Genomic DNA, 13398 nt, shown 5'->3' with positions numbered 1-13398 from the left:
CATGCATTTTACATTGGTCTTCACTACTGATGATACAATTTACATCCAAAAAGCAGCTGTACATCACAAAACGGAAGGAATGGTTGAACTCAGAAAACAATTAGAATCACCAGAGAAGTGGTCAATGAGTAAATTGTTTGAGCTGCAGATCAGTGTATCATACAGCACAGAAGATACCCTTCAGCACATCGTCAGTATTAAGTCAAAAATACTTTACTATCTCTATTTGTTGCACTTTTCATCACTGGGACTTTAGTATTCAATGTTATCACACTTCAAGTGTTCATCCAAGTACTATTTAAAGGTTCTGTGGCTTCCTCACTACCGTCCCAAGCAGTGCATTCCAGATTTCCATCACCCTCTGGGAGAAAAAGTTTTTCCTGCTTTTCATTTTAAAATTATGTCCTCTTGTTATTGGCCATTTGATTAAGGGGAATAGCTGCTTTTTAATTACCCCAGCCATGCCCATTATAATCTTATACACCTCTTTCAGGTCCCCACTCAAACTTTTCTGCTGTAAAAATACAACCCAAGCTTATCCAGCCAAATGTTCCATCCTGGGCAACATCCCAGTGAATCTCCTTTGCACCTCCTCTCCTCTACAATGTGTGGTGACCAGACTTGCATACAATACTCCAGGTGTGGCCTAACCAAAGTGCTGACCTGCAGGTTGACAAGAGTCCAGGTCCTGATTGATTTCATTCTATGCTCATCAGATAAGTGACTGATGAGAATTTTGATGCATTGGTTTAAATTCTCCACAACTAATTTGATTCAGGGAGTCTCATTTTGCAGACGGATAGCAAATGAAACACAGTTATTTTAAAAGGAAGGCAGGCAGAAAGAATGCTTTTCTTCCACATACTTATTAGAAATAGTGCCATGGGATCTTTTAAGTCTATCTGAGAGGCCAGACAGATCTTAAGTTTAAGTAGGATTGTATAGAATATAGAATATCAATGAGCTCAACCAGTTCATTCCAGTGTTTACAATGCACTCAAGCCTCCTTCCACTTGTCTTTTTTTCTAGACTGATTTAACTTATTTTCTAGTCAGCCTATCAGAGATGTTATTACAGACCTCTGGAACAGGTGGGACTTGAACCCGGGCCTCCTGGTTCAAAGGATACTACCACTACACTACAAAACTCTCCTCCTGCCAGATTTTCATTTAATTCTCCCAACATAGTCACCTGTTACCTCTTGCTTATGCTCTTGCTTAGTTTCTCCTGGAATAATGTGTTCTAAATCATCTGTGTGAAATGATCCTGAGTGTCCCTTGAATTATGCTGATAACCAATTAAGGATTGTCAGTCAGATTCACAGTGTGGTGCACATGTGTATACAGGGAGCTATGTATATTAATATAAAGGGCCATATTCTTTGCAGGGCTCTGTTTCACTCAGCACCTGTTTCAACTGAGTAGAATAAGTGACAGCAATTGTCATTTCCCACAGCAGTGCTTTTACAAATCATAGTCATGGTTCCTGGTTTAAGATTTAAACGAAGCTTGGCAGTTAACTACCAGTCATTATTAAACAGTGTATTCTCCATGGCAACACCTCTATCAATCAGAGTCCACTTGTCAATCAGTCAGTGCTGTTTTCTCATACCATATAAAGTTGGTTTTCCATTTACTTTGGTATTCTTGCAAATTGTCCTGGTGAGTGCCAGATGAAATACTTTGACAAATTTATCCTTTTTTCAGCAGTTCTTTACTATTTACTTCAACCAATTCCTGATGTAGTCAGTTCCACGTTCTCGTGAATTAAAGTTTCTTCTGAATTCAACATTCATTGGTGATTATCTCATTTTGATGATCTCTAGTTATTCTGTTTACCACAAGAGGAAACATTAGTTCTACATCTATTCTATTGAAATTTGTCATAATTTTGAAGACCATAATTAGGTCATCCCTCAGCCTTCTTTTTCTTATTTTTAACATGAGTGAGACCCTGTCTGTCAATCTCTACTGGGTATGTGTACTCAAACATTTCTGGTTTCATCTTTGTAAATGCCTGCATCCTTCCCACCACCTCTCTGCCGTTTTTACAATATGATGAACAGAACTGGAAGCAGTAATGTAAGTGCAATCTAACCACAGTCTGACTGACACAAGTCTCACTCAACTTTCCTATTTTTCAATTCTATCCCTCTAGAAATAAATTCCAGAGTTTTGTTTGTATTGTTATGGCCTTACAATGTGTGGCATATCTTTTGTGATTGACATATTTGCATTTTGAGATCACTTTGTTTTTCTACCCCCATTTAGACTGGCACTTTCTAAGCAATAAATGAAACCCTTCATTCTCCCTATCAAGTTGTACTGCCTCATACGGAAATTTTTTAATGTCATGTCTTCCTTGATATTGAAGATTGCAACAAATTGTAGAACTTAAAGACTTCAACAAGATACAGGAGCATATTAATCATTTGATTCTAGTATCTGCCACAAATTTAGAAATTATGCTGTTGATTCCACCATCCAAATTTTTAATGTAAATTTGAACTGCACTGATCCCAGCTCTGATCCTTGTTGAACACTCCTTCCCACCTACTGCCACTCTGAATAACTGTCCTCTATTTTCACTCTCTGCTTTCTGTCTTAAAAAATGCAAACAATCAATTCTACAACTTTTCCTCAATTCCACATTCACTGACTTAATTTTTTTAGTGAATTATGACTTAACATCTAATCTGAAAGATGGCATCTCCAACAGTGCAGAACTCTCACAGTATGACATTGGAGTGCCAGCCCTGAATTTTGTGCTCGAATCCAGGAACTGAACTTAAGCCTGAACCTTGAGGCTCAAAGGATGTGAGTGTTCCCAACTGAGCCATGGTTGACACAAGTAATTGAGCGTAGGAGTTAGAAATTTCTCTGACTAGGAGAAGATGAGAAGTCCCGTGCAGAACTTTGCTGGAAACCCTATTATTCACCATTTGAATACATCATTTTGACTCTAGGTGTATGTTGTAAAATGTTGCAAATGTTACCAAATTTAGTATAGTTAAAAATATAATGGCATGCACCAAAATACAGACATATATTAGCCAGAACAATGACAGATGAAATTCAATACTGTTATTGAGGAGGTGGTTACTTTGGGTGAAAAAATAAAGAGGCTTCTTGTTCCTTGGAAGTAGAAAACTAAATTGGATAAAGAAGAAAATAACTCTATGAATATAGATACATAAATTGTGAAAGGCAGAAACCAGAAAGAGTACAGACAACAGACTAAAGTTACTCAGAGATAATGGGAACTGCAGATGCTGGAGAATCCAAGATAACAAAGTGTGAAGCTGGATGAACACAGTAGGCCAAGCAGCATCTCAGGAGCACAAAAGCTGACGTTTCAGGCCTAGACCCTTCATCAGAGAGGGCGATGGGGAGAGGGTTCTGGAATAAATAGGGAGAGAGGGGGAGGCGGACCGAAGATGGATAGAGGAGAAGATAGGTGGAGAGGAGAGTATAGGTGGGGAGGTGGGGAGGAGATAGGTCAGTTCAGGGAGGACGGACAGGTCAAGGAGGCGGGATGAGGCTGGTAGGTAGGAAATGGAGGTGTGGCTTGAGGTGGGAGGAGGTGATAGGTGAAAGGAAGAACAGGTTAGGGAGGCAGGGACAAGCTGGGCCGTTTTTGTGATGTGGTGGGGGGAGGGGACAAGCTAGACTAGTTTTGGGATGCGGTGGTGGAAGGGGAGATTTTGAAGCTTGTGAAGTCCACATTGATCGCATTGGGCTGCAGGGTTCCCATGCGGAATATGAGTTGCTGTTCCTGCAACCTTTGGGTGGCATCATTGTGGCACTGCAGGAGGCCCATGATGGACATGTTGTCTAAGGAATGGGAGGGGGAGTTAAAATGGTTCACGACTGGGAGGTGCAGTTGTTTATTGTGAACTGAGCGGAGGTGCTCTGCAAAGCGGTCCCCAAGCCTCCGCTTGGTTTCCCCAATGTAGAGGAAGCCGCACCAGGTACGATGGATACAGTATACCACATTGGCAGATGTGCAGGTGAACATCTGCTTAATATGGAAAGTCATCTTGGGGCCTGGGATGGGGGTGAGGGAGGAGGTGTGGGGGCAAGTGTAGCATTTCCTGCGGTTGCAGGGGAAGGTGCCGGGTGTGGTGGGGTTGAAAGGGAGTGTGGAGCGGACAAGGGAGTCATGGAGGGAGTGGTCTCTCCAGAAGGCAGACAAGGGTGGGGATGGAAAAATGTCTTGGGTGGTGGTGTTGGATTGTAGATGGCGGAAGTGTCGGAGGATGATGCGTTGTATCTGGAAGTTGGTGGAGTGGTATGTGAGGACGAGGGGAATTCTCTTGGAGTGGTTATTGCGTGGTCGGGGTGTGAGGGATGTGTTGTGGGAAATGCGGGAGACGCGGTCAAGGGCATTCCTGACCACTGTGGGGGGGATGTTGCAGTCCTTCCAGTGAACAGCACAAAAGCAGTGTGGTAATGCTAAATTCCTGTACAATCTTTGTTAGGTTTTCTTTGAAAACTGTAAAAGGTCTGCTGAAGCAATGCAGAAAATATTTACAAAGCATTTACCATAATGAAGGAAGTGCATCTGTTGGAAAAGAATAAATGTGTAGGACTCTTCTTTCCAAAGACAAAATTAAGAGGAAGTAAGATTGACAGCTTTAAAATTACAAAAGGGAATAATAGAGTAGAAATTACGAACTGCGCTGAAGGACATCCATTTATGGGTGGGACCAGAACATAATTACAACTAACTAATCTGCTGATCCATATCGTAAAGGTACATCACAATGCTGTTCAGTAATGAGCTTCAGGATTTTGACTCAGCATCAATGAAGAAATTGCACTATGCATACAGCTTAGAGGGGAATGAGGAGTTGATATGCACTTGCACCAGCATTTGTTTTTGACAGTAATAACTGAGAGATTAATTCTGACTGGAAGATTTGGAAAGCTTTGCTTTCATTCAAATTGAATCAACAGTTATTCTGAAGAGACTCTACTTCCCTCCTTCCCATAGAGTATGGTTGTGAGTTATCAGTCAAAAATGGGCATAAGTAGTTTTAAATGTGTTGTGTTTATTGAGAAGCTGTGCCTTCCTTTAGGACATTCAGTTACAAACCTATGCAACCTAAAGTCTGCCCTCCAAGATTTTCCCACTTATCATTGCTGCATTGTGCAGATTTCATACCGAGTTCAGGGCAAAGAAATCCCTTTGTTATATGCCTCAAAAGTTCCTAACTATCTGGACTACCTTAAATGCCATAAGTGTCATTATCATTATCATTATCTCTTCAGAATAATTGTTGATTCAAGATAACACATCTGGTGATGAAGACTCAGAAGAAAGTCAATTATTTTTGGATGAAAGCCTGCTATACTGCTCTGACCTTGAATGTGAATTACATCAAGCTATCTGGCAGGTAATTTGTCCACATAGGACCTTCTGTCACACTAGAAGTGGCTGTGCATCATACAGCTGGAACGAAAATTTATAACCATGAAACACCAGCTGTTTGAAAGTATTATTTGATGTCAGGTGTGACAATGTATACTCTACAAATGAATGCAAGTTATAGCTGGATTAGAAAAATACAAATAGGCACTGATGAAACTCTGACTGATTAAATCAATATTAAATCAGTTAAGATATTTGTATGCATTGTAATCAGTAGGTCATTGAAAAGAAAACTGAATAAAGACAAGGCACCATTTGCCTTTTCTGAATACTGGCCTGAAGATGGGCGCTTAAGTTAATGTAAATGTTCACCAGATCTTCTCGGGTACTAATATTAATTTTTAAAATTTGCCATAGTCTTTTTGCTTGGTAGTTTCAAAACTGAGTAGTGTGTCAGGTCTTGCACAGTGAGGAGGGAGGAGGTGAATGGGCAAGTGTGGGAATTGCCTGTCCACAAATATCTACCAAAAACTCATCAAATCTCATAAGTTACCTTGACTACATGTCCTTTTGCTCTTCCTCCAAAGGATTCTGTTCCATTCTCTCAGCTTCTGTGTCTCCAACAAATCTATTCTGATGATGTCATCTTCCACCATGGTGCTTCTGACATGTCCTTCTTTTCCTGAAAGAGAATTCCCTCTCACCATGGTTGACAGGGCCCTCAATAATGCCCGAACCATCTCTTTCATATCTGCCCTCAACCATCCTTCCAGAAAAACAATAGTGTTCCCATGACTTCGCTCCCCAACCCGACAGTACCTCTGTCCAAAAGATTATCCATTGCCATTTTTGTCACTTCTAGCAGGATACCACCAACAAACACATCTTCCTCTCCCTTCCACTGCATGCAGTGATATTCTGCAGGGATCATTCCCTCCATGACGCTCTGGTATACTCTTTTATTTGTAGTCCTATGGTCCTCTGGGACTGTGGTTTGCTTCCTTCAATCTAGTTTACTATATTTGTTGCTCAAAATGTGACCTCTTGAAAATTGGTGAGACCAAACTCAGACTGGCTGATGGCTTTATGGAACATCTCGGCTTTGCGTGTAAAATTAACCCAACCTTCCAGTTATTTGCTATTTCATAAATCTTCTTGCTCCCATGCTAACATTTCCATCTTGGGTTTACTACAGCGTTCCAACATAGCACAACACAATTTGGAGAAGCTGCACCACATTTTCCATTTAGGCACTTTACAGCCTCAATGACGCAATATCGAGTTCCACAACATCAGAGCATGATTTCCAAATCTCTTATATCTTGAGCCCTGTCTTGTGAGCAATTTGTTTGGTTTTCTCTTAGCAGATCATACCCTTGTTCTACTTTTCATACGTTCATTTACCCCCATTTTACATCTCTATAACTCCTTTGGCACTACTAGCAGCCTCTTTGCCTTTTGCCTTGGATAGCCTCACAACCTGTTCCACTTGTTCCTCTCTCTATTCTGTCAAAAAGATAAAATCAACCATTTCCCAGTTCCTTTTAGCTCACAACTAAAAAATAGATAGATATTCTTCCCTGGAGCAGAGAAACTGTGCCATGTTCTTCACAGCCTTCAACATGTCATCAGTGATGACAAGAATCTCGCTAAGATCTTCCCTACACCTCCACTTCTCGCCTTCAAACAACCACAAAACCTTAAACAGACCATTGTTCATCTTCCTGTCAAGCTGGCAGAGTTTGTGGTCTTTGTGATGATTGACCTGCACCAAGGGAACAGTTTAAGTATTGAATGTTCCTCCTTGCTGCATTGCTTCCTGCATACCTGAGATACTGTAAAACAGCAATCAGATCAGAATGGACTTTGTGCCCCAAGCCTCATCTGCTATCTAATTTGCGAATGGATTCACATCAGTTTGTTAAGTTAAATTTGTTAAAACAGTATTTCAGCACCAAAATCAAACCAAAATGTGATTGGGGCTGAAAAATCCAGTTCATATTCCTTGCTTTTCATACACCAGGATCTTTCATGGTCTTAATTAAATTAAATAAAAGTTTGATAAATTCTGTTATATTGTCTATAAAGGAGGAAGATTAATTACATTTTGACCATAACTCATTGGAATTAAGTTAGTTTTTCCAATTAACCTCTACCCAATTGAGAACAAGTTATTTCACTGCACACAGTGGACATACACCCGGTGACTGGTGCTTCTTCCTGGACTTTGGGATAACAGTATTTGCTGCTTTGACCTTACGCTGATACAGCTTTTAAAAATGCTTACAGTCACGTATGCTTTGCGCTTTCCAAATACAACCAGCATGTCAAAGTGAAAGCTGTGTCCTTGGATCATCTTATATCCAAACTGGCAAAGACAAAACAGAGAGCAGCTCCTTGCTGAAGGGCAGAATCATTCAAACGTAGCCAGCATGTGGCTAAAGGGTTTGGAATTGCTTAAGTTCCAAAGAAGGAGTCACTGTGGTTGACGAACATTGAACCTCTTTCGTGATTAGGTTGAGGAAGAGTTAGTGGAATCAGGTGGCCTCTAGTCAGCCCAGAGCAGTGACAGTCAATCTGGGACACGGGCTACAGAATTCTTGGGGTGGTTTACAGTTAGTTTGGAGTTTGAATCACAGTCACTTGGTGCTTGGGCGTGAGTCAGTCTGGGGTTTGGGCCACATTTCAGTTTAAGGGTCAGGGGTATTGGGTCACAGTCAGTCTGGATCTTGGGGTTTGGGTCACAGTCAGTGCATGAAAATGTTAGCATATTGGGGTACAAACTTGATCTCCATTGCTGTTCCATGTGTTTGGATCAAGAACTGGTTCTCAGAAGTGAAGATGTTGTGGTCGAGGACAAAGTGTGTCAGTTGTAGGATGGTGACTGGAAAATTGCACTTGTTGGTACTGAGTACTGAGGCTGTTGCAGTGATGCTGTCATTGTGGGGACTGCTGGTGTAGGGTGCCAAAATGTCCATTGTGACAAGGAATGTTCCTGATTTGACTGTCCATGGGTGCTGAGTTTCTGTAAGAAATCTGTAGTGTCGCCACAGAAGTTGGGGATTCCCTGTACAGTGGATTTCAAGATGCCCTCAATATAGCCAGAGAAGTTCTCACATAGAGTCCCATTGCCTGATGATGGGGCGTCCAGGAGTGTTGGCTTTGTGTATCTGTGGAAGGCATTAGAAGCCCCCTCTGCAGAATGAGAGCGCATAGCTTTACCTGAAGATATGGATCAAAGATCTTGATCAGCCTGTTCACTTGACAGATGTGTTCTTTGGTCAGATCAGCAGGTAGTTGGGTGTAGTGCTCCTGGTTGTTCAGTTATTGGTATGCTTCTCTGCAGTAGCCCATTCTATTCTGTATTATGATGACTCCTCCTTTGTCTGCAAGTTTGGTGCTAGTGTTGCAATTGGTCTTGAGAGCATGAATGGCCTTGTGTTGTGCCTGGATGACATTCTACACTATCCTGTGAGTGTGGCTGATGAATCTGGCATTAATATATCTCCCGCTGGATTGTCACAGCAATGTGCACTGGCATGTTTTAAGAAATCTAGTCGATGACCACTATCTCTTTGCACCTGTATGATTGGTCACAAGGAGCTGACCTTTGAAGTTGCACAGGATGCAGCTTTCTATGGAATGCATGGTGATTGGGTAGGAAGCTAGATGGGAAACATTGTGAGGTGGCAGAGTTTCTGAGACATGATGGGGCAGTTTGGCAGGGCAAACATCTTAAAGAGAAATGACTGTAAACATTAAACAACTGTCTTCACAAAGATAGCATGAAGCTACTTGTCAACAGTGCCATTCATCTGGCCATCTGTCTTCTCAGAAGAAACAAAAGGTGATTTTCTTAACAGCAGGAGCAGGAACTAGGAAAGATCATCTGTACAGACACAGCAGCCTGTGCAAGAGGACAGTAAATGTTGGCCGGAAACAAAGTCTACCAGAATCATTGCAGCTATATATTGCTGACAGGCAGGCAACACTGAAGATGCCTCAGGATAACCTGGGAAGTTGTACCCTACATTTCCTGGATGTTAGATGATCACCTGTGTCTGCAAGGACCAGGAGACAGTTACATTCCTAGGCCTTATAGCCTTTTGTGAACTCATCAGATAAAGTCAGTGTTCCTGGATACAATGGGTGGTGCTGGTGGCATCATGGTAATGTTCCTGAATTATTAATCCAGAAATCCAGGGAGCATGGTTTAAATCTCACAAAGGTATCTGATGAAATTTAAATTCAATTTATAAATTTGGAATTGAAAGCTTGTCTCAGTAATGGTGACCATGGGACTATAATCAATTATTGTAAAGATCCAGGGATAGTAGGAACTGCAGATGCTGGAGAATCTGAGATAACATGGTGTAGAGCTGGATGAACACAGCAGGCCAAGCAGCATCAGAGGAGCAGGAAAGCTGACATTTCAGGCCTAGACCCTTCTGAAGCAGGGTCTAGGCCCAAAACATCAACCTTCCTGCTCCTCTGATGCTGCTTGGCCTGCTGTGTTCATCCAGCTCTATACCTTGTTATTGTAAAGATCCAGCTGGTTCACTGATGTGCTTCGGGGAAGTTAGCTACAAGTGAGTCGAGACCTGCAGCAATATGGCTGACTGTTAATGGCCCTTTGAAATAGCCTAGCAAGCCACTCAGTTCAACAGCAGCTATGGATGAACAACAAATTCTTGTGCAAAATCCCATGAAAAGATGTTTTTAAAATCTCAGGAGCCTTAATGCAATCCCCAAAATGCTAACTCTATGGTTCACTCAGTTATAAGAACAACTTCAGGCTGATGATGTGAGATAACCAAAGAGAAGAACAGCATCTCCTTGTTGTAGAGAATACATTCTGCTGCTTTCACTTCAGACAGCCATGTCAGCACCTATTTGGGATATGAGACAAATGTTCAAGGAATGCATATTTACATTCGTGCAGTGTGTATACATCGCTTAAACACCATGCCACTAATGCGTCCTCAAAATGTATTTTTGTTCTGCTTCCCACTATGTCCAGGACCTGTCCTACATCTGCAGCTGGGGAAAAAGGGAGCTCGCTAACTGGTTATGCCCTTTTCACAATGAAGGGCTTGACAACATCCACTGGTAGCTCTAGGGGCCTGGTCTCCTGAAAGTCCTCATGCACAGATGCAGGCACATTATCTTCAGCCTGAGTTCTTGTAAATAGTGGAGTCCCTAGCAGAGGGGAGGTGAACCGACCACTTGTGGAGTGACCTGAGGCAAAGCTCTTTGTGTTCATGGCAGTCATTTTTCTTCCCTGTGGGTGTCTGCTGGCACCACACTGTCCCCTTGAGAAAACGGGACACCTGGAATGAGGCTGAGGTATCCCGTTCTCTCTCACTTTATCATACATGCTGTGTACCTTTGACTAGAGTGATGGAGTGTAGGCTCGAGAACAAACATGGCAGCCCCTGAGGATTTTGATGGGAGGATTTTGATGGACTTGACTCTCCAATACAGCCACCACACTTTCCACATAGGCAGCCAAATGATTGCACGCTGAAGCCATGACAGCAGTTGGATGGACTCAGCCATCTTCTGCACAAGACTAGTGAGGACCTTCACTATCATGAGCTGATGTTTCTCTACCTCTTTCTGCTGAGAAATGGCAGCGATCAGAGTCACATCTTTTGCATGTAGGCTCAACAGGTGCCTGGTCTCCTACAGTCCTTTGAGTAAAAGAAGCCTTGGGCATTTCTTCCTCCTGCAGCAGTCGACTCATGTCAATGATGTGCTCACCAGATTGTGTCTCTGCGTCATATTTAGCTATTGCACCCTTCACAATGTCACTGATTCAGCTGGACTCTGATTGTGGGATCTTCATCTTGGGACCACTGCTGGCTGCTCATACCTGTTGAAGAGTCAAGTAACAATTGGTTGCCTGATATGCACAATGCCTGATAAACATAAATGTGCGAGACTGACATGCATCTGAGAAGAGCAAACAGTAATGCTCCTTGCTAGCTTGTTTTTCCATTCTGATTTTATTGTCTTGATCAATGCATGACAGCCCATGGTTCTCATGCTAGCTCTCTGGCTTGTTGTTTAAAAGTCATGATGATTTGGATATTGGATACCTCTGCTGGTCTGAACCCAGTCCCTCCTGTTGTGCACGAGCTTGTCCTGCAATGAATGAAAGGGAGAGATTGAGTTTTATGACAATGGGTGTTCAAGTACTTTGTGAGCATGCATAACCCTGCATGATGGGCCTGCTGTTTAAATAAGCAGGAAACACAGGATGACTGTGAGTCCTTCAGTGCACATGATCCTGAGTCTTATAGATGTATGTGATGTGCCTGTCCAGTGACACAGTTAGACTGAGTGTTTCCCTAATTAATGTTAACCATAAATGAGAAGATGGTGACGTTCACCCTTTCCTGACCCTAGAAGGTCGTTCATTCTTTCCTTGCATTTCACTTCATAGAATCCCTACAGTTCAGAAGCAAGCTGTTTGGCTCACTAACCTTTTGGTAAGCATCCCCCAACCAGACTCACATCCCCTCTCCATAACCTTGCATTTCCCACAGCTAAGGGCCTGTTCTGTGCTGTATTGTTCTATTGTTCTATGTTCTAATCCACCTAACCTGCACATCTTTGGACTGTGGGAGGAAACCAGAGGAACTGGAGTAAATCCATGCAGACACAGGGAGAATGTGCAAACTCAACACCGACAGTTGCCTGAGGGTGGAATCAAGCATGGTCCCTGCCACTGTGAGGCAGCAGCGCTAACCACTGAGCCACTGAACCACTCCTCAATGATGGCCATATTCACTGACTTACACTGGGACCTTGGATATCACAGACCTTGTCTGATATGAGACCCTGGTGTCATGCCCCTTTTTGTGGATGGTCTGCAGTATAACTTCTAGCAAAGCATTGTTAAATCCTGAGCCCAAGCTGTGCCTGGTCTGTGACCTCTCCAGGGATATGGGGGTGACCAATCTAAACCCCTCTGGTATTCCTGATTTGAGGTGAAAGGCTGCCTTTGTGACCTTTAACTAAAGGGCAAGCACCTTTGACCAAGAAGGTCCTGGCAGGTGTGAGAACTTCTGCTCCACCCAGCCAATGTGATTCATCATTTAATCCATGCTCAAGACGCATACACCCAACTCACTCTGGGGTGTGGCACAAGAGACTAGCTCAACGACACCCAACACTTTTGTTACATCCAAAATAGAAAATCCTGTTCAATCTAATCCTGCAATTCTAGAACTTTTAACACATAGGCACTCAAATTTTGAGAACAGGATGTGACTCAGAATTCTAGCATTTCAACTGGCAGAATGGTCTTGGGTTAGTAAATGTATGTATGATTTCTGACCTCAATAAATATTGCACTTTTCCTGATCAAAATTAGCTTTTTGGAAACAAGAAACAAAGTGTCTGGTCATCTCTTAACTTAGATTCAGCAGTGTATCAAGGGACAATGTGAGTCTATAACGCTGACGGTGCCTTAGCAGATGGAGAAAGTACAAGTGTGAACCAAAATGCTCAAATGATACAGTTTGATTCCAGGCTTCTATAGACCAGGTTTAGCAATTTTCAGGAGAGAAATGGTATCTTGATGACACTTTTGTGTATTCAAGTCACAATTGCACAGATCTCACCAGGTGAAATGATATTTGCTGTCCTGCTGGCAAGTTGAAGAGAACATTTGGAGGGTCAAACGTATACGTCAGAATATCATCAAAGGAATAAATTGCATTGAAAGTCATTGATTTCATTGGGTTAGAGTTGTGATAAGGTAAATGAAAACACTTTCATAATCCCAATGCAGTAGACCTATAGCAAATATTGTATTCTTTCCTAAGAAATTATAACATTTAGAATGTTTAAAGTATTTAATCTTGCACTCTTGCATTTACTGTAAACACAAACAGAAAGCAACTGGATAGTTGAGTGTTGATGGAGTGGTTTGACCACATTTTTTAGCCAGTGTAGGCAAATATTTAAAGGAATGTGAAAATAGTAACTGCTGGTAGAGTGGAGATCAACACCTAT

Source organism: Stegostoma tigrinum, chromosome 10, assembly GCF_030684315.1.
Source record: "Stegostoma tigrinum isolate sSteTig4 chromosome 10, sSteTig4.hap1, whole genome shotgun sequence".
NCBI classification, from domain to species: domain Eukaryota; kingdom Metazoa; phylum Chordata; class Chondrichthyes; order Orectolobiformes; family Stegostomatidae; genus Stegostoma; species Stegostoma tigrinum.
This window is presented reverse-complemented; position numbering follows the sequence as displayed.